The sequence below is a fragment of the Lissotriton helveticus genome, chromosome 3_1, assembly GCF_964261635.1.
Source record: "Lissotriton helveticus chromosome 3_1, aLisHel1.1, whole genome shotgun sequence".
Taxonomy (NCBI): domain Eukaryota; kingdom Metazoa; phylum Chordata; class Amphibia; order Caudata; family Salamandridae; genus Lissotriton; species Lissotriton helveticus.
Genome location: NC_136061.1, coordinates 1,313,104,378 through 1,313,119,482, shown reverse-complemented (window position 1 = coordinate 1,313,119,482; position 15,105 = coordinate 1,313,104,378).

The following is a 15,105-nucleotide window of genomic DNA, read 5'->3' as shown; positions in this document are numbered from 1 at the left end:
GATGACTTGGATAGGCACTTGAATAGGGGGAACACCATTATACTTGGATTCGCCTCTGAGGGTTTTAAATTCAATTAAAAAAAATCTAGTATTGTGCTGTATTCTAGTCCATTCCATCCTGAGGGACATTCGGTTGTGGAGAGAAAAAAACGGGACATAAAGCAATCTATACCAGCTAGGGTATTAGGTTCGGGTGACGGGTGGGTTAAACATCTAATAAGTGTCCAACGTAGTTTAAATAACTTGCCAAGAAGTTCTCTAGGTGGTATCACTCCATATGAAGTCCTTTTTGGACAAGAATGTTGGTCCCCGACCTTGATTGTCAGACATCAGTGGTGGAACAAAAAACATTTGATATCAAAGATCGCTTGGCTATTTACAGGACTTTAATGAATTAAGAACGAAACAAGCAACGTGTTCCTGAAGCCAACCACCACTGGAGAAAAACCAACCGTCCCTTCAAGGCCTGTCTGGATCCCAAAGCTTGGTGAACTAGTCAGAGAAAAGATCGCGGGCAAGAAGGAATTTGGGCCTTCTTACAGACAACCAGTACCTGTCCTAGCAATCCGGGGATCAAGAACAGTTTTGCTGACGCCCCTTGCTGGTAAAAAGGAGAACAGGTTTGTGTCTATCGACCTGATCAAACCACACTATGTGGCCGATACTAAGCAGTAGGCCAAGTGGACTCCGACCAAGTAGCAGACGCACTCCTCTAGCTACGATCCAAGAGGTTCAAACTGAGAGACTCATCACCTTTGAAGAATCTGCAGTGAGAAAAGAAGGACTATGCAACAAAGCCATGGAACTTGTACCTCTTGAGACCCAAATAACAATACGTCAGGAAACACCTGTCTACAACGAAGTAACAAGTGATCAAGTGGTTCCAGCGATTTCAACGAATCCTGATGCAATCCTTACAATTGACAGAACTGCCTCTCGCTATTTCATTAACTTTGATACGTTTTCTGAGGATCCCAGCGAACCTGAAACGATGCCAGCAAAAAGAACTTTCAAACAAGCAAATAACTTTTTTCATCACCTGGAAAAGACTCATCTGGTTTCACCATGGATTGAACTTTGGATTGTGCTGGGAATATTTTTTCTTCTACTTTGGTTAACTCTGGTGATAACCTGGGTATTCTGATAAATGGAAGATATGTCAAAATGGACACAGCAAGTAAGAACATCAACTTACTCCTCAAACCACACAAATCATCTCATCGTGAACAAAGAGACTTATCAACAGTTAACATCACAGCCGTTTGTGTACCTGATGGTATAGCTTGGGACAGAACAGAATATGACATTTTTGGCCCGTCGGAGTTGTTGAAGATTCCACACGAGTTCAAGATTTCATTAAGTGACTTTGTTTCATCTAGTACTTTTTCTGATGATTGGGACTTCAAGACTGTTAATAATGTGATGACAGACTAAGAAATGTCTGCAGTGTTCACTAATCATGAATATTTAGAAGGTTCTTCAGACTATGGACAAATGTATTGTTATAATCACTATGGTCATCATTTCTTGCACAAATCAAGATTCTGTATGCATCTGTATGCATTTTCCCGATTCATGCCCTTATAAAGGTATAATTCACATTGCCCTTATATAGGCATAGGAATCCAGTCCTTATTTGGGCATAACCCATGCTACCCAAATACAGGCATGGCTACTGCCATCCGTTCATTTACGTCAAAACGATTGCTTGGAAAACCAGACTCTTAAGCAGAAGGGACTTCCCCTTGCCTGGATATTGATTTCTCCAAGAACTCATTTATTATGTATGAACATCTATTCCTTAGGGGTTCATTCATGACGTTCATATGCCCGACTCTTAAGTCAATACTGGCATTCCTAAACACCTTCAAGTTATTAAATATACCTTCACTTGCTATAGCAAAGCACGGAGTGGTTCGGTGCAGTTCGACTACCTACTTGCACGACGCACCTCACTACAGCAAGTGCCGAAGGAAGCCAACTCTCCAGCTGACGCACTGACCAGAAGATGTCATCCTCCTGCCGAGGATCCAGCTCCAGTGTTTCTGACTCCCCTTGCGGGGTGTTGGGAGATCGAGTCCAGGGAAAGAGATACCAACCTCTCTCATTCTAAGATATGGAGCTGATTAGAACCTAGAGAAACCTTTGGCAACATTTTTGGCAGAACTAAAACTAAAACTAAACGGCACCTACTTCTTCCCTGGTACTAGACCTAGGTTAGGTACATTGGGGTAGGCGTATTTTAGAAGCACCAGTTGAGTATTTTAGCCTGTGTTATTTATGTATGTTTTTTTATATATGTCATAGCAACAGACAATGCTATTACAGTATTATTTTATATTACTGTTTATGTTGTACGCATTATACTTCACTTTCTGTCTAACGATTGTAGCAGTTCATATCTCTTGCATGAGAAATAAGACCCTTTTATTGAAACACCCGTCTCTATTTTTATGCAACTGTAGAAACGAAGCATGCAGGATTGACTGAGTGAAATATTTATCTATCGTTTCCGCGACTCTGAAGATATTGTTCCGGTTCTAGGGGAAACAAAGTTGTCATGTTTATGCGGTTGTCAGAGACTAATCCCTTCTTGTTTATTCAAGAACGTTTCTAGTGACCTCTGATTTAGCTGGCACACACACAATTAAGTTTAATATACTCAATAGAGACATACTGACCTCAGTCCTATGTCAAATCTATAGTGTATATTATTCCAATTCGCAGAGCCTATTGGGAATATCAGATCTACACTACAGTGATGTCACCATGCACTGATGCATAACTATCTGTAGAATGCTCCGCGTAAGCGATACCACTGCAGTGCTAGCGTTGCCTGATATGCTTCTCACGTACCATATCTCTAACGGGCAGTATGGTGCACCCTCCTAAATCACAAGGGCTCCTCCAATACGCCTCATCGGCATGACCATTGATGTCCAGCTTAATCAGGAATTATTACTCCCTTCACGTCTCAACAAAATCCCTGTCTGCCTACGTTCCACCTCAGGGACACATGACATGGCACACACACACGTGGTTGGTTCTCCTGGAGCCTCAAGACCCACTTGTCGCCAATGTGTAAGAACCAAGCAGACAACAGAGGTACAGTAAGCCTTTTATTGGAGAGCAAGCAGGTGGCAACCACTTGCCACAGGTAACTCTGCTAACTGTTGCTCCCCGTTCGCTTCCAACCCCAACGTTCGAGAATCTGTAGCATCCAGTTATTTAGACACAGGTAAACTGGATTCCACAGTTGTTTAGTAAATAATTATTCAATGAAAAAAAGGACCCAAGACCGCATCAACCACCGACAGGCCCAAAGAACATAAGGCAAGTGACCAAAGCCTGAAGTTCCAGAACGAATTCAGCACTTGATGTCATCGTAGTTCCAATAAGGACTGCGTATGACATAACAGGCAAGAACATAAAGAAAACATATCATATACACTGCGTAACACACAAGTAGAACATTTGCAAATAAACATACTATGCCATATACCAAGTGTGCAACACCCATAGGGCTAAAAGGGCTTTAGACCCTCTCCCCTGTCGTGTGTCTCATCCTGGGCTGATGCTACTTGAGCTGCTGTGGGCTGGGTTGGACAGTGTTTGAAGTCTTATCTCCACCACACCTAGTTTTTCACAGGTCTTTCAAAGACAATATACATCTCTGTGGAGCTGGTTAACAAAGGTTTGTTTGTTTAGTTCACTGGTTCCAGTAACCCCTGGGTCCCCACTCTGCTTATTTGCAATTCCTTATATTTGTATTTCATTTTTGCTGCCACAGCGGGAGAATGCATTTAGTGAAAAGGGATTTCATGAGTAGGGATGGCACCCTCCAAAAACAAAAATACCTGCCTTTTGTTGTTGTTTAAAGAGTCTGCAAAGGGCTTGCCTTGAAACTAAGTAGGGTTGAAAATAAAAGGGTATGTATTCATTTGTAACAGGACTGTTATGTCTTTGTTTCCTTTTGTTTGATTAATCTTAAACTGTAATCATTAGTCAGTCATGGATCAATAATGCAGCCCTAGAACCATTTAAAAGTGCTTTCTATTTGTATTTGCTGTTTAAAGTATGCACAGATAAGTGCTAATAATACCAGCTTTAGGTGATTTTGCTTATTTTTGTACTGAATATGACATCAGAATACCGAAGAAATCCGATCAGCTGCCAACCCTAATCAGTAGACTGAAAGTTTGTTACAGCATCAGCACGTTATGTATTTCCCCCTTCTCTGCCATATTAGCAATAGTTTAACATATCTGGAACCCTATGCCAGACGTCGGTACAATGCTAACTTACTCCAGGCGTCTGGTTATACATTCTGCATTCAGACAATTCACTCCTCAGTCTCATCCCTCGCCATTCACTTTCACGCTCACACTACATTCGTGCTGCTCAACATGCAATCACGCCATTCATTCTACCCTGCACTCACATAAGCACATGCTCACCCTACACACACGACACGCCACGCCACTCACTTGCCACTTTCAGTGCTCACACTACACTCACAGCGATAACGCTGCACTCACGCTGTTACCCTACACTCACACCATTCATCCTCCTCTTACCCTGTGCTCACACAAGTACACCGCTCACCTTCCACTCACAGCGACCACACTGCAATCATGCCCGTTGCCATGAACTTACGCCGTTCTCCCTCCACTTACCCTGCAGTCACATGAGCACATCGCTCACCCTGCATTCACAATGACCAGACTGCAATCAAACCACTTGCCATGCACTCACACTTTTCACCCTGCACTTACACCAACGCTCTACTCACCCTGCACTCATGTGACACTTTACTCATCTGCCACTTTCCCTTTATAATCTCACTCAAACAATCAAATTACTCACCATGCATTCATTCTTCCCACTCTCATTCCTCGCACTTTCACCGCACCCAAACTCGTATGTACTCATCACTCAATCTGTAGTCATTCCACTCAACCTACTCTCACACTGTCACAACGCTCACTGTGCACTCACATATGCACTCCTGCCACTCACACAGCTCACCCTTCACTCACATCTTCATGCACATCTTCACTCACACCACGTAAACAAGCACAGCACTCACCCTGCAGTCACACTATTCAACCAGCTCTTCCCTCTCTCACCCTGCACTCACACGGACAATTATCTAAGGCTGCATTCATACAGGCACTCTGTTCTTCCTACCTTCCCACAGGGACTGCAGTCTGTCGGAACTCATAGGGACACACCACTCACTCTGCACTAACTCCTCTCACCATACACTCACCAGTAACTCTCAAAGATCACCCTTCACTCTTGCTGTTCATCCTGCACCATACACAGGCATAACACTTACCCTGCATTTACACTGCTGACACCAACCTGCACTCACTCCTTTCACCTGACACTCATATGGGCCATCCTCTCACATTGCATTTATGCAGCTCACCTGACACTCACAACAGCACATCTTCCACCCTATACTCGCACCACTCACGCTGCACTAACTCACACTATTCACCATCACCCAGCACTTAAATGAGCGAGCTCCTTATTCTGCACATATACAAATTACACAACTCTCAGGAATAGGCACACATTTCTACAAAAGCACCCACAGAACACCTCCTCTTTCGTGGTACTAGATGCCTACTTTATTTTATCTTCAACAACAGGACTGGTGCAAGAGAAGAGAGTGGACTGAGAATGTGAATTGGCACATGGAGGAGACCAGAGCTGAGGCTTTGGGGTATGGTGCTGGATTGAGGATTCTGTGACACCTTCAGCCATTCCTGGCTTTCCATTCACCACAATGCTTTATTCCGGGACACAGTTTTTTTTACATTATAAGTTGAGTCTCAAAAACCCAAAAATGCAGCGTGTTAATGGATGAAATCCATGTTTTTTTTAAATATTTCTTTTTATTAAAAATAAACAAAGAAAACAGCAAGGTATCAATAAATTACACAAAGCAAATAGACTGTACAAGGGCGGACCATCAGTAGATAAACAACAATATAAAAAGGATATGATTGGGGGGGAGAGGAAGAAGGAAAAGGAGGCCTCAAATATAATATTTAGTCAAGATTAGGGGGAAAGCGGGAGATTAAGTACAACTGTTTCAGGTGGCACACATATATCTCCTCTATAGCGATTCCAGGGGCCCCAGATTTTATGCCACTTTTGGGGACGACCTTGAGCCACATATTCAGTCTTTTCCCTGAACATACACCAATCCATGTCATCCATCCAACCCTCAATAGTAGGAGGCCGCTGGGATCCCCACAATTGTGCAATATTGTGTTTAGCAATCATTGTTCCCAAGGTCACCCATTGCGTTTGGGCTACATTAGGATCAGTGGGCTCCCAAACATTCAACAGGCAACGCCTGGCTTCAGGCAAAAGTGCCACACCCGTAACTTCCTGAAGCACCTTGTGGACCCTGCACCAATAGTCGGCTACTTTCCCACACTCCCAGATGATGTGCATAAACATGGCCAACTGGCCACAACCCCGCCTACACAGACCCTCCTCCGAAAAACCCATCTGAACCAAGCGGGGACCCGTGACATACACTCTATGTAGTATTTTGAGTTGGCCCAATCTCAGGCGAGCTGGAATCGCTGGAATCGCGACCTCCTTTGGGGAGGAGATCGCGGACTGCCAATCTTCATCATCAAGTTCAAGACCGTCACGGGTCCACTGATCTCGCAGTTGCAACAGAAGGTCTGCTCTATGTTTAGTCAGTTTTTTATACACTAGGGAGATGGTACTATCCGGTATATAACCATCCAGAACACGGTCCTCCAGCGGGGCAGACTCAGGTATCTCCACCCCCCTAGGGAAGACCGAATCGAGCGCATGACGGATCTGTGCATAACGGAAGTACTCCGTTCCTCCCAGCTTGAACTCGGCCTGCAGGGCTACAAAGGACTTCACTTGCCCCTTAACCCAGAGATCACCCACCCTGGAGATACCAATGAGGTCCCACCTGTCAAATCCCTTCGATCCCAAGCTGATCTGATCCAAAAAGCGGGGTCGCTAAGGTCAAACGATCTTTCCACCCCAACGCGCTGGTGGCGTCCTGCCAAACCTGCACAGCTGTCCGCGTCGGCCTTGTCAGAGACCTCACTACCGATTTGGAATATAATGCCCTATAGTAATTACCTCCAGGGAGCAACCACCTATCCATAGCAAAACCTGGGTTTGGCCCGGGGCAATATGTACCGTGGTTGATGGCCCCCAACTGCGACGCCCAATAGTACCTTTTAATATCGGGAAGAGCAATACCCCCGTCGTACCAGGGGAGCGTCAATTTGGCGAGTTCAATCCGGGGCCTACCATCCCACAGCAATTTCCTCTGTAGACCCTCAACTATACGGAAGTAGCTACCAGGAACAAAATCAAGGGTATTCTGCAGGGCGTACAAAAAACGAGGAAGGGACATCATCTTAAAAAGGGCCGCACGTCTGAGTAACGAAAGTGGAAGTTTCCGCCAATTCGCCACGTCTCGCCTCAACCGCGCCAAAGGGGGAAGGAGATTTTTCTCATACCGGATCAAGGGGTCCATTGAAATAAAAATACCAAGATATTTAAACCCCTGCTGTGCGATCTGGATAGGACAGCCAAGCGGCAAAACCGGTACATCACCACTGAGTACATAAAGAGAAGATTTCGCCCATTTGATAATCAGACCAGAATTCTTACCAAAGGAAATCAAAACGTCGCATAACACTATCAGGGACTTTCTGGGGGAGGTCAGGTACAAAAGGATGTCATCCGCATACAAGGAGATACGATCTTGGTGTTCCGGGGACCAATAAATACCCTTTATAGAGGGTTCCCAACGGATCCACGCAGCTAGGGGTTCAAGCGCCAGCGCAAACAGGAGGGGAGACAGCGGGCAAACCTGACGGGTACCTCGCCCAAGACTAAACGTTGCAGAAACGCGGCCATTTACCACTACCTGGGCGAGGGGATCCGCTTAGAGAAGCCGCACCCAGCCAATAAACTCCGAGCCGAAACCAAATTTAGTCAGCACCGCCCATAAATACGGCCATTCCACAGTATCAAACGCCATAGTGGCGTCTAAAGACGCCAAAATGGCCGATTCACGCAGCGTCGTCGCCCTAGCGATAACACCATGCAGCCGCCGAAGATTCAATGCCGTATTCCAGTGCGGGATAAAACCAGATTGATCCGGATGAACTAGATCGCCGATGACCGTGATTAGTCTATTAGCTAACAACTTAAGAATTTTTGGCTCGGCGTTTAACAATGAAATCGGCCGGTACGAAACACATTTATTCCGTGGCTTCCCCTCTTTATGTATAACAACTATGGTAGCCAAACGCTGATCCCGGGGGAGAAACCCACCATCGCGGGACTCCATGAACATGTCCCTTAAATACGGGGCAATCCTGTCGGGCTGAAGCTTGTATAACCCAATTGGCAAACCATTGGGGCCCATTGCTTTACCCGAACGTAAGGAACGCATAGCTAACGCTATTTCATCCGCCGTGATCGCCGAGTCCATTAGATCCCTATCTTCCTCAGAAAGACTTGGAAGGGCTATATCTCGAAGCAGTTAATGAGAATCCTCCTCCGGTCTATCGGACACAGAGGAGTACACAGTGTGAAAATGATTGGCGAAGCACGTCACTATCTCCTGCGGGTCGCTAACTAGGGCCCCATCCTTCGTCTCAATCTCTGGCACCACACGACTTGCTCTATCTTTCCTATCCAACCAAGCTATCAATTTGCCAGCCTTATCTCCAACATCATAGATACGCCCCTGTTGCTCCTGGCTAAGAGCCTTCGCCGCATCCGACACCAATGACTTATATTCAAGCTGCTTCAACTGCAGAACATGCAGTTTCGAGTGGGTCACCTCCTGCTCCAAAGCCAATTCCAAATCTGTTATTTCCGTCTCTATCTTAACCACTTCCTACTCTCTCTGCTTCTTAACTCCAGCGATCAATGACAGGGCCTGACCCCTCAGGACGGTCTTAAAAGCCTCCCATAGAGAGACCGCGGAAGAAACCGAGCCTTCATTCTCTCGGAAATAATGATCCAGAGCCTGTAATGATTTCCAGGCAGGTTCTGCAGGAGTGTCAGGAATCCGAAGATAATTCCACAGCCTTCCCCTACGGCCTTCCGACTCTATCAAACACTAGAGTATCGAGAGGCTCGCCAGGGGAAAACAGGGAGACAAAACAAGGAAAGGTTGGGAAGGTACAAAGAAAGCTTGACTGTAATCTTCTGTTTGGTCGTGGAACACACTGTATGGAATGTCTGGTGGATGTAGAGCTGAAATAAATATACACGTTATGGAACAACAGCGTCTTATACTCATGTGTCTCTGTGTTTTCTCTGTATCAATAGTACATACCATCAATGTTTTGTCTAAGCCCCAGAACAGAGGTATAGGAGGTGTGGGAAATCTTCTTGAACTATAATTAGATTGATAGAACAAAATTATTGACAACTCTCCTACGTGTAAACACTTGTGAGGTATGCACCTAAACACAATGTTCTTACTTGGAGCGATGTACAAGACTGTCCGATGGATGTGGTAATCAAAAAATACACTTGACAGTATTCCAATGTCAACTCAAATACTGTGTACTAACATCTATAATATGAAACACATAAATTAGAACACTATACTTATCAAATGCGGTTAGATAATCAAGTAGGCAGCGCACAGCGCTGTTACCGTAATTCTTCTATGTGAAGTATCTGGAATCCTGCACCTCGATTGGAGTCCACACAAGTATCCCCAAACACAGTGAATGTTGGCACCGGAAATGGATGTCGAAGGAGCCAGCCGACAGACAGCCAAGTGGGAAGGGACAAATTAATGGGCTTAACGTAAAGGTGGAGTTCAAGCCCAGCCAAAGGAGGTGTACAATAAACACAAATGAAAAATAAACCTAAATACCTAAAAAGGAAGGGGAAACACACACCACCCGGCCGGACGGCGGAGAACCAATCCCGGCCATCAGGCGGAGCAGAAGACAGGAGCGAGTGCAGAGACAAAACAGTGCCCGGCCGGACGGCGGAGAAACAATCCCGGCCGTCGGGCGGAGCAGAGGACAGGAGCGGGTGAAGGGACAACAGCGCCCGGCCGGTCAGCGGAGAACCAATCCCGGCCGACGGGCGGAGCAATGGAAGGAGGCGCGATATGGCACCGGGAGCTTCTGCGTGAAAGCCAAGAGTAAAAAGGACTAATGCGAAGAACAACAGAATCCGCTCTGAAAACAGACGGACTGACGAGAACAGAAGTCAGGAGCTTAGGGACAAGACGGAACTGGGAGTAACGGAGCTTGACGCAAGAACGTAAAGCGTCGCTCCCAGGGTTCCGTGAAGATTTATAGTTGGGAATCTTAAAGGGGCAGTACGTTGAAAATCTCGGGCATGACAGAGCCTTCACAAGCTCACTACGAATTTTAGGGCTACGAAGATACCAAGGGTTAATCGGGGCAACCCGACCCTCGGCACCCGGGACTAAGTCCAATCGGAGCCATAGTGGGGAGTGATCAGAAATCCCCCGAGCCATATGACGGACACCTGTGCAGCCGGTACTAACACATAATCAATCCTGGAGAGACTACCATGGGCTCCCGAGTGAAAAGTATACTGCCGCTGAGTGGAATGAAGCAATCACCAACAATCCACCAGACCCAGCGCATCAATAAAATCAGGCAGCCAACTATGCGTCCCCTTGACGTCCCTGGGTGGATGTCTATCAAGCCTACCTGAAACCACCGCATTAAAGTCCCCACCTAAGATCAGGGACCCAGCCGGGAGATCAAGCAACACCCGCCCCAGATCAGCAAAAGTAGTCGACTGTAAGCCTGGAGGAACATAAATAGAAACCACGGTAATAGTACGACCCTCCCACCGCCCCGAATTCGCCACATAGCATCCCCTATCATCAATGACAGTGGATTCCACCTCAAGCGGGAGAGCAGTTTTAACAAGGATCCCAACTCCACAAGATCCAGAGGAGAACCCAGCATGGGCAACCAGACAATACCCCTTCCTGTTCATGGCGTGACACGTATGCCCCACCAAGTGAGTCTCCTGAAGGAGAACAATATCGGGGGATTGGCGTTTCAGGTAGTACCACCCCACGCTTAATCTTGTCCCCCAATCCATTGACATTCCAGCTCATCAACCTCAATCCCCTACCCCCCATCATAAAAGAAAAAGAAGATCCAACCACGAGCTGGGTCCAATGCTTCGATGAAAATGTCCTGCAGTATAGCACCTTGCAAAAACAACGAACAAAACATCCACACCCCCCATCCGCCCACCCCCAAACAACCCATTACAACACCCCCCACCCTGCACCCCTGCGTACGACTAAAAAGCCACCCCAACTTGCAGTGGGCCTGTCACCCCACACCCAACTAAACTACGAGAAGTAAGGCTGAGGAGGAATAAACCCCAACGATATCCCCGCAACCCCCCGTGCAAAAGAAAACTGGTAGTAATAAGTCAAATCCAGAACCACCGTATTACAAGTCCTTTCGTAGTCCCCGGACACCTGGAAGATGGTGCTCATTCCTGCTCTTCAGGTCCTCCCTCCGCTCCACCAGGCTGACTCTCAGGATCCTGTCAGGCCGGCAGGGTGTCCAACCAATCAGCCACCACTTCAGGCTTATCAAAAAAGTACACCCTTTCGTTATATTCAATCCTCAATTTGGCAGGAAAGAGCATGGCATACTTAAGGTCCATCTCGCGAAGTCTCCTTTTCACACCCAGAAAACTGAGACCATCTGTGTGAAGTCCGGGTAAAAACTGATGGAGGAGTTTTCAAACTTCAGGGGACCACCCGCACGCGAGGCCTGAAGGATAGCGTCTCTATTCCCGAAAGTTGAAAATCCGTGCTATCAGAGGCCGCGGCGGGACTCCCACTTTCGGTTTTCCACCCGGGATTCTATGGGCCCGTTCCCAATGAAAAACTTGCTCAGTCCCTTAGGTGCTAAATGATTGATGATAAGGTCCTCAACAAAAAGGTCAGTAGCTTGCTCCTCTGCCTTTTCTGGAACGCCAATAATACGGATGTTGTTCCGCCGGGCCCGTCATTCAAAATCCTCCAGGCCACGAACAACCATGTCATTAGAGGCACCAAGAGTACGGACTTTGGTTTGTAACTCAACAACGTCGTCTGTAAGGCTCAATGTTTTAATATCCAGCGATTTAACCCTTTCATTGGTTTTTGTGAGGTCCGTCCGGATCAAATTCACATCAATCGCCACCGTATCCAACTTGTGGGCAAGAGTCTCCATTTGCTTCCCGAGGGAGGACTGGATACCATCTATGGCGGCCATCACATCCTGCAGCGTCGGCTCCACCACCGGGGTCGACGAACTCTTCGCCTCCTCCAGCAACCTACCGGTTCCGCTGGGCGACCCCCGAACCTGAGCATAACGATCCATGACGTTGGTTTGGGTATAGCTGCCCCTTCTGGTATTCTTCACCCTCTGTTTGTCTCCCTCAGGTTTGCCCGCCATGTCGGGACAGTATCGAACAATGTCCCGATGTGGAGACGAAGCCGCCCTTACCTCCTCGCAGCGACGTCCGAGCGTGGGGGTCCTGTCCCCCCCGCCCGGTCACCTAACATCCCGGTCATCCAGGACTTCTTCTCTTGTTTTTCCCCTGCAGGAACCGACACTGACAACAGAGCCCGGAGGACCAGAAGCGATCTCCCGCGACCCTGGAAGTGACGACCTGGAAACAGCCGCCTCTGACCCCGGAAGTGATGGGACGGACTACCACCCGGAAGGTAGAAAAACCCACAGAAGAGAGGGAGAGGCGTTCCAAGCAGCCGACTCGTGGCAGGAGACAGCGGGAAGCGAAGAACCACCGACAGTGAGCGGAGCAGCGCGGCAAGACCGAAGCGAGGACGAGGAAGAGGAGGACGTCTGGACCGAAGACTGGTGGCGTCCTCAGGAGGTGGCTGGAGAGCGGCCGCAACTCGGAGGAGAGTTGCGGCGGGGCACGTGAGTACACTCCATCCTTTCTCAGTGCCCCTTCCTTGGATATAGTTGTAGATATTGTAGGTAAAGCTGCACGAGCACCAGCACTGTATAGTGACCCTTTTTCACTTGCACTGTAAAGAGACCGAGCACCGCCCCAGCACACGTCACCCCTCTTCCCCCTCCCCTCTCTAGCTGGCCTTTGTCTTACCTCCCTGACCATCCCTTCCTCACGGGCCATTTCTCATTCCCTCACTCCCTGGTGTGGGTGGAAGTGCTCCAAAAGTCCTTTGCTGCTCAGGACTAACGCCCGTACACTTCTCTCCTTTTCCAAGCCTCCGAGGAGTCCCAGTACACTAAGTGGGAGAAGAAACACCCGTCCGGAGGAGAAGACCTGATCCCCTACGGCCTCATCGAACCGGCTCATCAACTCGCAGATCCGCCCTACACGTCCCGCCGGAACCCTGAAAGCAGCCCACCATCCCTTCAGACTTTGTTCACTCCTTGCAATAAAATAACTACTGAGTATTGCTCATTATATCCGGCCTCCTCGCCTGTTATTCCGGTCCGCCCATCCCCCACGTCCACAGGTGGTGTCAGAAGTGGGATACCCCGGAAGCATGGAGGCCGCAGTCAAACAGCTGGCAGAATGCCAAGAACAGCTAGGGAAGATGATGGAAAGGTTCCTCAAAACGGCGGAGGACGATCGGGGACAATTACACGACGTCCTGAAGGGCCAGGGCACAGCTCAGGACCAAGCCCTGGAGAAGCTCACTACCGTTATGGGGCAACAGAGACCGGTCACCACCCTTCCTTCCGTCGTCTTACAGAAATACGTGCCAGGCGAAGACCCCGATTACTTCTTCACGAACTTCGAGCACCTAGCCCAGGCTGCTGCATGGCCTGCCGAGCGATGGGGCCACTACCTAGGTCCCCTGTTGACAGGCGAGCTGCAAGCCGCCTACCAACAGGCCAACATCCAGGGACAAACACCATACCAGGATATCAAGGCTTGCATCCTGGAGCGTCTGGGGATTGACAACGAGACGTACAGGGTTCGGCTCCGTCAGGCAAGGGAAGGAGCCCAAGAAACGCCTCGGGCCTTATCCTTCCGCATCCAGGACCTGGCAAACCGATGGCTGAAGCCCGCCACAGCCACCAAGGAAGACATCATGTCCAAAATATATCTGGAGCAGTACCTGGCCTCCTTGCATCCGGCCACCCAGAAGTGGGTGCGCCAACACGCTCGTCTAACCCTCGACAGTGCCGTCGAAATTGCCAGCGCCTACAGCAGAGCCCAGGAATCCCAGCGACCCAAGGAGGAGCATCCTCCCCGCATACCGCATGGCAGTCATCCCCGGGCCCAAAGGCCCCCTCTGGTGGTCAGAAAACCAGAGCTCGCTCCCCTGATGCCCTACCCTGTCATGACTCGCCCAACCCCGCCAGGACCTCAATGTTTTCATTGTGGTGGGTATGGACACATAGCACGCATATGCCCACAAAAGGAAGAACCCATGGACATAGGACTGGCAAGGAACTATGTATGTCTCTCCGCAGAAACCACCCCTCCCCCTTTTCGGTGTCCGGTACGGATTGAGGGACACAGAATCATGGCACTAGCCGACACCGGATGTAGGCAGAGCGTTCTGCGGCCGCAGGAGCTGCCACACCCCGTCGGACCAGTGACAGGCACTGTGGCCATCAAATGTGTCCTTGGCGACACCAAGAATTATCCAACCGCCAGAGTCCGGGTGCAACGCCCTACAGATGAGGGAAGCCTACTAACAGTTGACCTGATACCCAATCTCCCTGAACAAGCAATATTGGGTAGCGACTATAGCGGTCTGCCCCATCTCCTGCAAGACACCACGGACTCCCTAAAACGATGGTGGGCCGAGGCCCCTTTTCCCCACGACCCTCCTTCTGTGAATCCGGTGGGAAAACCGTCCAAGACCAGAAGGCAGAAAAAGAAGGAAAAAAGGGACTTCGCTATGGCCTTCCCCGCTCAGGTGGATATCCATCCGTGGGAAACCGACCGAGAATCCCGCGCCACCCAGCAAGAAGACCCGGTGCTCCAGGAGGCCTGGGCCCGTGCCCTGGACGCTGAGGACCCGCTGCAAGTAGGTCCTTA